Source organism: Pleurodeles waltl, chromosome 3_2 (genome assembly GCF_031143425.1).
Source record: "Pleurodeles waltl isolate 20211129_DDA chromosome 3_2, aPleWal1.hap1.20221129, whole genome shotgun sequence".
Lineage (NCBI taxonomy): Eukaryota > Metazoa > Chordata > Amphibia > Caudata > Salamandridae > Pleurodeles > Pleurodeles waltl.
Window position 1 is genome coordinate 64078851 of NC_090441.1, and position 15253 is coordinate 64094103.

Consider the following 15253-nt stretch of genomic DNA (forward strand, 5'->3'; position numbering starts at 1 on the left):
GACGGCGGGGCCCAGCGGAGCGGTGCTTGAGATGAAGGGCCCAGCGGAGCGGTGCTTGACAGGAAGGGCCCAGCGGAGCGGTGCTTGAGACGGCGGGGCCCAGCGGAGCGGTGCTTGAGAAGAAGGGCCCAGCGGAGCGGTGCTTGAGACGGTGGAGCCCTGTTCAGCGGTGCCTATCCTCACGGCGGGGCCCTGTTCAGCGGTGCTCTTCTGCACTGCGGGCCCTGTTCAGCGGTGCTCTTCTCCACGGCGGGCCCTGTTCAGCGGTGCCTATCTTCACGGCGGGCCCTGTTCAGCGGTGCTCTTCTGCACCGCGGGCCCTGTTCAGCGGTGATCTTCTCCACGGCGGGCCCTGTTCAGCGGTGCCTATCTTCACGGCGGGCCCTGTTCAGCGGTGCTCTTCTCCACGGCGGGCCCTGTTCAGCGGTGCTCTTATGCACCGCGGGCCCTGTTCAGCGGTGCTCTTCTCCACGGCAGGGCCCTGTTCAGCGGTGCTCTTCTCCACGGCGGGCCCTGTTCAGCGGTGCCTATCTTCACGGCGGGGCCCTGTTCAGCGGTGCTCTTCTGCACCGCGGGCCCTGTTCAGCAGTGCTCTTCTCCACAGCGGGCCCTGTTCAGCGGTGCTCTTCTCCACGGCGGGCCCTGTTCAGCGGTGCTCTTCTCCACGGCGGGCCCTGTTCAGCGGTGCTCTTCTGCACCGCGGGCCCTGTTCAGCGGTGCCTATCTTCACGGCGGGGCCCTGTTCAGCGGTGCTCTTCTGCACCGCGGGCCCTGTTCAGCGGTGCTCTTCTCCACGGCGGGCCCTGTTCAGCGGTGCTCTTCTGCACCGCGGGCCCTGTTCAGCGGTGCTCTTCTGCACCGTGGGCCCTGTTCAGCGGTGCTCTTCTGCACCGCGGGCCCTGTTCAGCCGTGCTCATCCAGCAGGTCAAGAGAGCCAGACCTGGCCTGGACTCCCTGCTCAGTCGCCCTCGGACCGTGACGTTTCTGGACCCTTCGGGGACGGACTCCTGGCCTCCTTAGTGTCCTCCTTCCCAGCTGGGATGTGACATGTGGGGTCCACCTTCTCCGCGCTCCTGCTGCCCTTCCGCTCCTTTGATGGGGCTCTCGGGCCCTTGCCTCCCCTAGATGGTGTGGGTGGTGAAGTGGCCGCACATTGCTCCTTGGGGGCAGCCCTGTCGGTCCTCGCACGGCGGCCCTTGTTTTTGCGGGTCCTCTTGCCGGGGGGGGGGGGGCTGGACGTGTCCTTGCTGCTGATCGATGTGTCACTGCTGGCAAAGGGTGGGCTCCAGAACCCATGCACAACAGTGACACCCGAAGCTGGGCTGGTGGTGGCTGCGGTGCTCTTGTGACTCTTTGAAGATGGAGGGGGGAGCTCATCGGGGGGAAAGAGGTCAAGGTTAGCCATGAAAAGTTTTTTAGGGCCAAGGTAAAGGGTAGGAGAAGTGGAGATGGAAGTGGAGGTAGAGGAGGTGGTTGTAGGAGAGTCAGGTGTGCTGTCATTGGGTGAAGGTGCTGGTGCTGTAGGCTGTCGTGAGGTGGTTGGCTGTTGGGTGGGTGGCTGCCTGCGTTTGCGTGTCTTGGAAGAGGGGGTGACAGACACAGTGGGAGAGGACACAGGGGACGTGTAAATGGCAGTGGGGGTGGTGACTGCACGAGTGTGGACTGTACTGGAGGGTGAGGTGGTGATGGAAGCACTGGCTGATGTTGGGGTGCATGCAGGTGTGAGTGTAGACGTCACAGGGAGGGAGGAGGGAGACGAGGAGGAGGGGGACACAGGGGTGGCAGTGGCTGTTGGCATGTCTGCATCTGGGTGTTGCTTGGGTGAGTGTTTGTGGGATATGTGGTGCTTGTGTTTGGATGAGCTGCTCTTGGGTGTTGAGGTGTGTGCAGGCTGGTCTGATGGTGTGGATGGGATAGGCTGAGGAACAGGAGACAGAGAAAGGCTGGAGGCAGTAAGAAGAGGGAGGCTGGAAACAGGGACAATGGCTGCCGTCAGTGCTGAGGCCAGAGCAGTGAACGCTCGTTGATGGGCAGCCTGACCCGAATGAATGCCCTCCAGGTACGCATTGCTCTGTTGCACCTCCATTTGCACACCCTGGATGGCATTCAAAAGGGTCGTCTGCCCAACAATGAGCGTCCTTACCAGGTCAATGAGCTCCGCACTGTGGGCAGCAGGGGCAACAGGGGCAGGGGCTGAGGTGCCTGGGGCGAAGGAGACGCGCGCCTTCCTGGGCGAACGGGCACGGAGCGAAGACTGAGGGGCTGCTGGGAGGGCGGGGCTGGTGCGCTGGGTGACGGCTGTACCTGTAGAGGCGGGGGGCACGGATGTTGCCGCCACCGCTAGGGAGCTCCCATCCGAGGACGTGTCACTGTCGCTGCTCTCACCAGCGGTCCCCGTCGTGGTGCTCCCCTCGCCCTCCGGATCACTGGTGCCCTCGGTGTCTGTTCCTGGGCCCACCGGGGCCTTGTGTCCTGCAGCTCCCTCGTGCTCCGATGCCAAATCTCCTCCGCCTGATGATGCTAATGCACACATGCACAAGAAGATGAAGAGAAAGGGGGGGGGAGAAAAAAGAAGACCAGGTTGAGTGCATGCAATGTCAACACCGTTGGCGGAGAGGACAGACACAGGAGCCTAATGCACTAAGCCGCGCATTCGGGGTACACTACTCAGTACTACTGACTAGGACAACAGGCCAAGAGACGTCAAACGCGCACATGGGAGATGCTGGACCTTCAATGGCTGTACTTGTCACCCTACAGAGGTGGGGGCCGGGGGCACAGGGCCATGCCTAAGGGAGAGGACTACACTACAGAAAGCGCTCTGGCCTAATGTCACCCACAGCCCTCCTCCCCCACCCAGACGCCTCCACTGCGCAGAAAGATAGGAGAATGTGCTGATACTCACCCCCTTGTGTCTGCTGTGATGTCTTAAAGCGCCCATCCAATTCTGGGTAGGCCACCGCCAGGATCCGGGACATCAGGGGGGTCATGGTGCGACTGGCACCCCTCCTAGGTTGGGAGGCCATCCCCAGCAGTGTTTCTGCAGTCTTCCTTGTTCCGCGGCGGATGTCCTCCCACCTCTTGCGGCAGTGGGTGCCCCGTCTGTTGTGGACCCCCAAGTTCCGGACTTCGTTGGCGATGGCACGCCAAATCTCGATCTTCTGATGGGCGCTGACCTATTTGACATGTACAGGGTGGAAAGGAGGAAATCATCAATGACCTGCATGTTAGATGTGATTGGCCCCCCCCACCAACTTTGCCATATGGCACATGCTCTCATCTGTCGGGCGTTGCACTCCTCATTCGCCCCCCACCCCACCAACTTACATCCACCCCAATCCACACAGGCATAGCCCATTCCATGTGCACCCGGTGTACTCACTTGTTGGTCTGGAGGACAGTAGAGTAGCGCATACTGGGGGAGGACCCCATCCACGAGCTTCTCCAACTCTTCAGACGTGAAGGCAGGGGCCCTTTCCCCAGTCGCAGCAGCCATTGTATCTTCCAGACCGAGGTCACAGCAGCACTTGCAGTATAGGTCCTCTCCTGTGGATGATCAGGTCTCGAGTGATTAAGCAGATAGAAAATGGCGGTCACGCCCGCGGCGGTGCGTACCGCGGCGGTGCGTACCGCGACCGCCGGCGCACATCGTCATTGGCTCCTGAAACCCATAGGCTTCAATGTTAACCAATGCGGCTTTGCGCCGCGGTCTTCGACCGCCTACCGCCACGGTGTGCCCCGCCAGCGCATTGACCTCACATCCCATTGTCCCACTTCACAGGTCAGGCAGCCGCCATTTCAAGGGCCTACATGGCTTAATTTTGACTGGGACACACAGGCCTAGGCCTTGCATTGCCACACATACACGCCTTTCAACCCATTGCCATTCTTTAACTGTGCAAGCTGTCTGTACGTTCCTGTGGTTTGGCTGACTCTGTGCTCCATGTTGTCCTTCCTAGGCACCGTCCGCTGGGACTTGCGATGAGAAGGAGGAATCCTTGCGTGTACCGACCGCTGGTGGACCTGTCGACAATGGAAGAACGCCATATAATACTTCGATACAGACTTGACCGTGCCACTATCCATGAACTGTGTGCCCAGCTGGAGCCAGCCCTGATGTCCCCCATCCGCCAACCCACAGGGATTCCCCCTCTGGTGCAGGTTTTGTCAGTCCTCCATTTTTTGGCAAGTGGGTCATTCCAGACCACAGTGGCCATGTCATCTGGAATGTCTCAGCCTATGTTTTCAAAGATTTTGAGCAGAGTGTTGTCTGCCCTGATGAAACTCATGCGGAGCTACATCATTTTCCCAGAGGAGGGTGACTTGCCTACAGTGAAGGGTGATTTCTATGCCCTTGGACATATCCCCAACATCATTGGTGCCATTGATGGGACCCATGTGGCTTTGGTACCCCCAAAAGACGATGAGCAGGTGTACCGAAACAGAAAAAGTTATCATTCGATGAATGTCCAGGTGGTCTGTTTGGCTGACCAGTACATCTCCCATGTAAATGCCAAGTTCCCAGGGTCAGTGCATGACGCGTATGTGATGCGAAATAGCAGCATCCCCTATGTGATGGAGCAGCTACAGAGACAACGTGTGTGGCTAATAGGTGACTCTGGTTACCCCAACCTGCCTTGGCTACTGACCCCAGTAAGGAATCCCCGGACCAGGGCAGAGGAACGGTACAATGAGGCCCATGGGCGAACTAGGAGGATCATCGAAAGGACCTTTGGCCTCCTGAAGGCCAGGTTTAGGTGCCTGCATATGACTGGGGGATCCCTGATGTACTCACCAAAGAAGGTGTGCCACATCATCGTGGCCTGCTGTATGCTTCACAATCTGGCATTGCGACGTCAGGTTCCTTTCCTGCAGGAGGATGGTGCAGATGGTGGTGTTGAAGCAGCTGTGGAGCCTGCGGAGAGTGAAGAGGAGGAAGACTCAGAGGACGACACAGACAACAGGGACAGAGTAATAGAACAGTATTTCCAGTAGCACACAGGTAATAATCACCCATGCCATTTTACATTTCCTGAAAGCCTCCTGCATCTCAACTTTGTCGGTTTCCCCCCAGACCTATGAACATGATGTTTGATTTTCCCTTCCCTTTTCTGTGCTGTATGAGCCACTGCGTGACCTCGGCTTGGTTGGCCCATGGACTAATGCTAAGTTACCTCGGTATGTGTAATTCACAATGTTAACAATACGTAATTGATATGTAATGTGACATACATTTGTAAATAAGACAGGCTGAGTCCTGATTGATTTCAGTGCAATGTGTGATTTATTATTAGTGCATAGATATTGGTACATGATAGTGAAACAGTGATGGGTGGGGGTGGAGTAATGTCCATGGCGGAGTCCAGTTCTCAGTCTCACAGGTGCATTGTCCATATGCCTGTGGCAGGATGGAGCAGGGGCAGTTCAAGGTTTGACAGGGTGGCAATGTGGAACAGTGGGAGGACTTCAGGGGGTATGTGATGCTGGCGGGGGACTTGACATCCTACTCTGTCGTTTTTTTTTATCTCAGGCTCCTTTTGCGGGCGGTTGTTGTTCAGCAGGAGGTGGGGTTCTGGTGGGCTGTCGTTGTGGTGGGGCCTCCTGTCCACTAGCGCCGGCGGAGGTGGTAGGCTGTTCCTGTTCCTGGCTAGTGACAGGGGCCCTGTGTGATGCCACATGGTCCCGAAACGTGTCCTCTATGCGGTTCAGGGCCTGGACTATGCTCCCCATAGCGGTTGAGATGTTGCTGAGTTGGTCGCTGAACCCCATGTAGCGTTGCTCCTGCTGTGCCTGGATCTCCTGGAACCTGGCCAGTACCGTCGCCATCGTCTCTTGTGAGTGGTGGTAGGCAGCCATGATGGTGGTGAGGGCCTCTTGGAGAGTGGGTTCCCTGGGCCTCTCCTCCCCCCCCTGTCGCACAGCAGCCCTCCGAGTTGCCCTGTTTCCCTGGGCCTCTGTCCCCTGGACGGTGTGCCCACTCCCACTGCCCCCAGGTCCCTGTTGTTGTTGTAAGGTTTGTAAAGGTGTGTGTATTTTGACCGCGGCGGTGTGTACCGCCAATGGAATACCGCGGTTGAATGACCGCCGCGTCGATTTGCGGGTCATAATGGGATGGGCGTATTTCTGTTGGCGTGGCGGTGGAGGTTTGGTCTTCTCCAGTTTACCGCTGGCCGCTGATGTGGCGGACTGCAGTGGAGGGCGGATTTTCGGAGGTTTTGCAGTTGTGGGTCAGAATGTCCGTGGCGGCTGACCGCGGCCGCGGCGGTATTGTGGCGGCCTTCTGACCGGCGGTAAGCGGCTTTTACCGCCGAGGTCAGAATGACCCCCTTTATTTCTAGAGGTGTGCTGTTACTAACAGTATTACCAGGGAAAACACTCTCCTCCTTTTATATTTTGGCAGCCATTGATTTTGTCTGAACTATTGAAAGGGTCGATGAGTCTTGGTTGCCTGTGATGTTACTGGGTCTAAGACCAGCTACTAAAGAGAGTATGTGGTAAGGAGCTTTTATACGGTGGTGGTAGTGGCAGGAGTTGTGTGGTTGATAAGGGTAAGAGTGGGTTAGGTTTTTTAAAGTTTTATGTAGGAAGGTTAGGTGTACAGTTTTAGGGCTTAGTGGAAGGATGCAGTTTGAATTGGTCTAAAAGGAATATATGTCCTAATTGCAGTTCATGCCTTCCTTTACGTTTCCTGATGGTGATTTTTGTTTACTTTGAGTAGTTTGATTTTATATTAAATTTTGATTATTAAAGTAGGGATTGTGCTCTGTGACAAGTGTTTTTTTCTTTTCCGGTATTTCCATTTAGTGAGATTAGTATTTTTCACTTTGGAATGGAGCTTGCTTGTCAGCTATCTGTGAGATGGTCAGGTCTAGCATCTTGGTAAGTGCATCAACAAGATGTTGTGGTCAGTTACCGAGGATACGTTTTCAGTGTTGTAAATGTAATTGTTCTTTAGCATAAGAGGGTGGGCCTTTACTTTTTTTAATGGGTGGTGGAACTCTTATGGTGAATGACAGTTTTTTTGTTCAGTCCAGATCATGGGATCTGTTGCCTATCCGCAAGGTGTGTTGGAAGATGCATTGAGACAGTGGTCCTTGTTGCGTGAGGAGGTCTGGGCCTGTGGCATAAGTCTAGCAATTCTTTTTAGGACAGGATTGTGCCATCTTCTACATGGAATTTAAAGTCACCTGTCTACGTTTCAGCTGTGGCCTAGACCCCTCCCTATTTATTCCTAATGGTGATAGCTTTATGAAGGTGACTGTAAAACAGAGCATTCATTATGTTTACAAAATCACAATATGTGATTTTCATTGGGAAAATTCTTATATGGTATAGATATGGGGAGCTATGCACAACCGCAACTTGTAGTATGTTTAGAAGTCCTGCAATAGTACTACTAAAGAACTACTAAATGCAAATGCAACACAAAATGCTAGTCACAAACATATATTTTCTATGGGGAGATATTTTTAATATTTTTGTTCAGTTACATAAGCTTTTTCTTACTTTTCCCTGTACCATACCACGCAGTTGGGGTGAAGATCCCTCTATGGTAAAGTATAAGGAAAAAGGTTTATTCAACTTAAATAAATTAGTAAAAATATTTTATGTTGAATATTCATTTAAATTAATATTATGTGCTCATTTTAAATGTAGAACAACATAAAAATGCTACTGCACTAATAACTAAAGTTTGAATTAAATCTTTAATTAATTTAAATATATTTATATTAAAAGTAAATTTCTACCTAAGGTACTAGCACATCTTTTTCATTATGCATTAATAATTATTGAAAGTTGTTTAAATACGTTATAAATAAATAAATGTAATTATGTTTATTTATATTGTTAATTAATTTAAATAAATGAATTAATTTAATTTAACATTATTTCCTATGAGGTTTTATTTTAAGTCCCTACCGCCATTATTTTCTATGTGTGGGTGTTGCAATACTAATGGTTAGCCATGTGTGGTGGTGCTCTTGGCATTAGTAACTTACGCACGTACATTTGGCTCAACCCCATTCTGAGGGGTTGGAGATGTGTAAGTCTACCCTTTTGAATTACTTTACACTTGGATTTTGTGAATAAATGAAAGTATTAAAGTGACTCAAAAATGTAGGAGTAAATTACACATGTACATTACTCACAAGTGTAAGCTCCCTTTGTCCCAGCTATTCTCATATTTATTTTCACGTGTAAGACTGTAATGATTCCCATGAGATTCTTCACACTCTGCATCAGAAATCCCTTGAACAATTTCTTGTGTTTTTTATGGAATAGAGTACAAACAGCCTGTCTGAGACTAAGAGGTACACATGCTTCTGTCTAAGTAGCTGTTACTCCAAAGACACTCACTGATAATCTTCTTGCTCTTGCAGTTTGGCCTTACCAGCAAAGGTCAGCCCTCCCTTACTATACATTGATATATTGATGTTTTGAATCCCTCACAATTATATTACTTTTTAGATTCTAATTTGTATTCTCAGAATGTCAGTAGGAGAGGGATTCTAAAGAATATATCCTTTCACATTAGTTATGTTTTTCAGGGGCTGCATTGCTGCTGTACTTGTGACATCCTGCATATGTTTTGTATTAGTTTGCTTCCAATAAAAGCCTCTTTATTTCAGTCCAGATGTTTTGTGTGTCTGTGCACTCTGGGGAAAGGACAAGAAGAACCCAGAAAAATATATCTGTTGTCTCTGGCTGGCCTGCCTATGCCTAATGTGGATGCTTTCTAGGTAAGTTGGACGAAGTTGTTTGGACACCTGTCAATTCCCCCATTCCAAATCGAAAGTTGGCATACCTCCACTTCCTGGGAGCAAAGGAAAATCACTGGGTGTAACCAAGACTAACATCACAGGATTGTCAAAAATTGGGTCTCTAGTTGGCAGAGGTATACACCCTTGTCCAAGTAGGGACCACAATCCTAATCAGGGTAAGTCACAACACAACACAAATTATCCTGTGCTCACCCTCTGGTAGCTTGGCAGAGCAGTCCGGGGCAGGCTTAACTTCGAAGGCAAGGTGTAAAGTATTTGTGCAATAACTCATACAGTAACACAGTGAAAATACCGCTGAAATACCCCACGCAGGTAGATAATATTTATCTGAATAAAATAAGGTAAAAACAATGAAAATCCAATGTACATAAGAAAAGTTATGAATTTTGAAAGATTAAATCCCACTAAAGCACTTAGAAACACACTAGCTCCAACTGGGGCTATCAGAGCATCATTGAAGGAGTCGTCCCCAATAATCTGACGCCACAGGCTCCAGTCAAGGAGCTACATGGACCCACAGGTACAGTACCTTTTGAAAACTAAGAAGCAAAGATGTCGCACAGAGTTGGGGAGATGAGGCGTCGCTGGGGCCGGTGCGGCATCAGTCCCTTACGGTGTCCGGGGAGATGAGGCATCGGTTCTGCACTGCGAGACAGGAGGAGGCGAAAACTTCATTATGTCTGGTTGCAGGGGGAACTGGTGAGGCCTCGGTGGCAATGCGTCTGTCCCTTCTGATCCAGCAGGGTCAATGGATCCAGTCTGTCAAGACATGATGTGTCGACTCCGCAGTGTCAAGAATACCCTGCTTGACGTCAGCAGGGTCACGGCAACGTGGGACATGCATTGCAGGCCGTGGTCATTGATTGCAGTGAGGTCCGTGGGGCAGGCTGCGGCATCAGTGCTGGCATCGCTCAAGTCTTTCTAAAAGCTAGTTGGTGAAGTCTTTGCTGTCCCTGAGACTTCAAAACAGGAGGCACGCTAATCCAAGCCCTTGCAGAACGCTTTTGGGGATGGCAGAGTCCTTCCTACACAGTGAGGGGCCAGCAGGCAGCAGGCAACAAGCAAGGCAGCAGTCCTTCTCAGCAAAGCAGTCCAAATGAGTCCTTTGGTCAGCCAGACAGTTCCTCTGACAGAGTCCAGGTGTAGATCCAGAAGTGTCTGATTTGGTGGGGTCAGAGACCCAGTTTATATACTCAAAATGCCTTTGAAGTGGGGAAACTTCATAGAGTGGTTTTGAAGTGCAGAAGTTCACTTTTCAGCCCAGTCCTGTCTGCCAGGATCTCTGTGGGGGCTTTCGAAATGTAAGAGAGAGCCCCTCTACCCTTCCTGCCCAGGGAGACCCATTGAGTATGCAGATGAATGCAGATGAGACTGAGGCCCTCATTACAACCCTGGCGGTAAAGTCCACTGACCGCCATGCTGACTGTCGCCAACATACCGTGTCCGCACTGGAAATCCGCTACGGGTATTATGACCCACACTTAGAAATCCTCCACAATACAGACACCCACACAAGTCCGCCACACCAAAGGTCAGTGATAAACTGGCGGTACCAAAACCCACACCCTTACGCCAACAGGAATACGCCCACACTATCAAGACCCATGAATCAATGCAGCGGTCATTCAACCATGGTAAACCATTGGCGGTACACACCGCCGCGCTCAAAATACACACACATTTACAAAACACAACCACATTGGACAATTCAAAATACACACACCTGACACACATACACACACCACACCCACACATCCAATCCAATATAAACCACACACCCACATTACCCACAACCCCTTACAACTACATTTTTGGAAGACGAAGAGAGAGAGAAAAGACAACACCAGCATCCAGAGGCACACAACACCATCACTCATACACCATCCACGCACAAAAAAACACACACCCCAAAACATCACCCTGCACATCACATCTAACCTAACTTCACACATCACTCACACCACATCATGGCACCTCAAAGACACCCCAGGTTTTTTGAGGAGGAGCTCAGGGTCATGGTGGAGGAAATCATCCAGGTAGAGCCACAGCTATTCGGATCACAGGTGCACAGACCTCCATTGCAAGGAAGATGGAGCTCTATGGCGGAGAATTGTCAACTGGGTCAACGCAGTGGGACAGCATCCAAGAACACGGGATGACATCAGGAAGAGGTGGAACAACCTACGGGGGAAGGTACGTTCCGTGGTATCCAGACACCAGGTAGCCGTACAGAGGACTGGCGGTGGATCCCCACCTCCTCCCCCACAACTAAATCACATGGGAGGAGCAAGTCTTGGCGCTCATGTACCCTGAGGGCCTCGGAGGAGTAGTAGGAAGACTGGACTCTGGTAAGTCATATCTCTACTATTATATCCCCCCCTCACCTGCATGCCATCACATACCCCAACCCCTACCCTCAAACCCATCACCCCAACACCTCACATATACCCCACTAGCACAACCCACACATCCCAATACCAAGCCCTGCATGTGACAACAATGCATGGACACCCCTCACCAAAGCATGTCCAACGGAGAGACTCACCCAGGGCACACAATCACCACTCACACAAGGGCCAAGGCGATATTGCAAGCACAGTAGTGGAGGGAAACACACCCATTGCACAAGATGGCACACACAGATACAATAACAATGCATTTACACCCCAACAGGACACCTACACAACGTCACCGGACAGGAGTTGCCAGCCATAATCAGTCCCCCCACAGAAGAGGCTCACAGTGACGACAGCAGCTCTGCACGCCTGGATAAAGATGACCAGCCCGGCCCATCAGGGACCTCTGGACAGTTGGTTCACCTGCCACAATCCCAACCCACCACAGAACCCCCCTCAGGTAACACCACCACAGCACCCACCCAGCGGGCCCATGCCACTGTCCCCAGGCCACGTCCATCAGCAGTGTGTCCACCACTACAGGGACCCCAGGCAAACCCACTAACACAGGACGATCAGGGACCTGGGGTCAGTGGCTGTGGGCACACGGTTCAGGGGACAGAGGCACAGGATAACAGGGAAGCTGGGAGGACTGCTGTGTGACAGGGGGAGGACAGGCCTAGGGAACCCACTTTCCTCGTGGCACTCTCAAACATCATGGGAGCATACCACCATTCCCAGGAGACCATGGGTACGGTACTGGCCAAGTTTCAGGAGACCAAGCGGCTGCAAAAGGAACAGGACCTGGGGATCAGGGAGGACCTAAAGTCCATTAACACCACCCTGGTCATCATTGCAGGGGTGCTGGCAGACATGGCCAACACCATGAGGGAGACAGTGGCATTCCACGGGCCACTGACACCAGCCTGAACGATGAACAGCCTTTCACGTCCGCCGGCGCTAGTGGACAGAAGGTCCCGCCACATGACCAACAGGCCACCAGCACCCCACCCCCTACAGAAGGAGAACCACCCTGCAAATGGTCCCTGCAATCCAGGCACAAGACAGAGAACATTGCCAAGACCCCTGCCAGGAAATAGGACTCTCCTGATTCTCACCTTTCTGTCCCACTCTGTCACCCTGTCCACCTTGAACTGCCATTACTCCCCTTCCTATGCCCCCTCGGACAATGCACCTGTAATACAAATAGACTGGACTCTATCCTGGACATTCCCCCACCATCACCCCGGCCCATTGCACATTCCCCTCTACTATTAGCACTTAAATAAACGCCCTTGAATCACAAAACAATCTGGAGTCAGTCTGTACTTTCACAAATGTATTATTAGAATTTCTTTGACAAAATCAATGTAAATGTTCATTTGCACATACCAATGTATGACAGCCGCTGGGCAGCAGTAAACAAAGCAGAAGGCAGAATGAGGTACCCAGATCTGTGAAAAGGAAAGCCAAAGTGAACTGTCAGGGTCCATACACAGAGGTTAAAAGGCTGACTTATACAATGTTCTACAGTAGTCAGATATGAGATGAGCTGTGCCAGTCTCTTACCTGTGTCTCACTGGAAGTACTGCATGATGATGTTGTTTCGGTTGTCAATATCTTCTTCCTCGGCCTCTTCTTCCTCACTGTCCACAGGTTCCACAGCTGCCACAAGACCATCATCAGGCCCATCTTCCTGCAGAAAAGGCACCTGGCGTTGCAATGCCAGGTTGTGCAACATACAGCATTCCACGATGATCTGGCACACCTTCTTCGGTGAGTAGTATAGTGAGCCACCTGTTAAATGGAGGCACCGGAATCTGGCCTTCAGGAGGCCGAAAGGCCACTCAATAATACACCTAGTTCACCCATGTGCCTCATTGTAGCGTTCCTCTGCCCTTGTCCTGGCATTCCTCACTGGGGTCAGTAGCCATGAGAGTCTGGGGTCACCAGAGTCACCTGCAAATGTCGAGGGATATCTGTTAGACACACACCAACCCTTAGGGACTACCCTATAACCACACACCTATTCATACTGTGTGGTGATCTTGGGCTTGACTATTAGCCTCACACTGTGCCTCTGGAGTTGGCCCATCACATAAGGGATGCTGCTATTCCTCAAAATGTAAGCGTCATACACAGAGCCAGGATACTTGGCATTCACATGAGAGATGTACTGGTCTGCCAAACACACCATCTGCACATTCATTGAATAGTAGCTTTTTCGATTTCTGTACACCTGTTCATTCTTGCGGGGGGGACAAATGCCACATGTGTACCATCAATAGCACCAATGATGTTGGGGATATGTCCCAGGGCATAGAAGTCAGCTTTCACTGTGGCCAAATTCTCCACCTGGGGGAAAACGATGTAGCTGCACATGTGTTTCAGTTGGTTAACACGTTAGAGAACAGTGGCTGAGACATCCTGGATGCCATGGCCACTGTTGTTTGAAAGGAACCACTTGCCAGGAAATGGAGCACTGACAGGACCTGCACTAGAGGGGGGATACCTGTGCGATGGCGGAGAGCTGACATCAGGTCTGGCTCCAATTGGGCACACAGTTCTTGGATCGTGGCACGATCAAGTCTGTAGGTGATGAGGATGTGTCTGTCTTCCATTGTCGACAGGTCCACCAGGGTTCTGTACATCGGAGGATGACGCCATCTCATCATCTGCCCCAGCGGATGTGCCCTATGGAGGAGAATGGTGAGCAGAGGGTCATGTACCACATAGGTTGCACAAGTGTTTTTGCAGTAATGTGAGTAAATCCGTGTATGGCATTGTCTGTCCGTATTTCTGTCCAAATGTGCTGTGACACAGTTATGTGACATGCCATGTGCCACCCTGAAATGGCGGCTGCCTGACCTGTAAGGAGGGACAAGAGGAAATGAGGTAACTGTGCTGGCGTTGTGCACCGTCGCAGTAGGCGATCGAAGACCGCCGCACAATTCAGCATTGGTTATCATTGGGCCCTATGGGTTCCAGGAGCCAATGACGGTGTATGCCGGCGATGACGGTACGCATGTGACCGCCATTTTCTATCTGTTCCCTCACTTGATACCTTCAACAGGAGAGGACCTACACTGCAAGTGCTGCTGTGACCTGTGTCTGGAAGCGACAATGGCTCAAGTGTCTGGGGAAAGGGCCCCTGCCTTCACTTCGGAGGAGTTGGAGAGACTAGTGGATGGGGTCCTCCCCCAGTACACGTGACTCTACGGTCCTCCAGACAAACAGTTGAGTACACTGTGAGCATGATGTGTGGAGTGGTGTGGATGGAAGATGCATGGGGGGCTGAGGCCTGCATGAGAGGATGGTGAGTGTATGTGTGTGAGGGCATGGGTGGGAAGTGGTGGCCAATGTGTATGACGAACCGGACGGGAGAGTAATTTCCTTTCATACTTTACCTTACCTTTCCTCTAGGTCAGCACCCACCAGAAGAAGGGTATTTGGCGTGCAATCGCCAAGGAAGTGCGGACCCTGGGGGTCTATCATAGACGGAGCACCCACTGCCGCAAGAGATGGGAGGACCTGCGCTGCTGGAGCAAGAAGACGGCGGATGCCCAGCTGGGGATGGCCTCCCAACGTGGAAGGGGTGCCCGTCGTACCATGACCCCCCTGATGTTCCGGATCCTGGCGGTGACATATCCGGAGTTGGATGGGCACTTGAGGGCATCACAGCAGCCACAAGGGGATGAGTATAATCTCATTCAGCTTACTCTGCACGCTTTACGAGGTGTCTGGGTGGGGGATGTGGGCTGTGGGTTCCCCTAAGCCATGGCAAACTTGGTGGGGTAGGTCCCTTGTTAGGCAGGCTCTGTGCCACACCAACCCCAATAGTGGTAGTGGCCATCTACAGCTAGTCAGCCTCCTGTGGGTTCCAGGTGTGCAGCAAATGGGGTTAGGCATAGTCCCCCATGGGCAGGTGTTTTTCCCACTAACTGCTAGTGCATGGCTTAGTGCATAGCGCTGCTCCCTGTGTGTTGTGTCCACCGACGGTAGTGGTGTTGCTGGCATTGACCATGTGTCTCCTCTGTCTTTCCCCCCTTTTTGTTTTGTCACCCTATCCTTGTG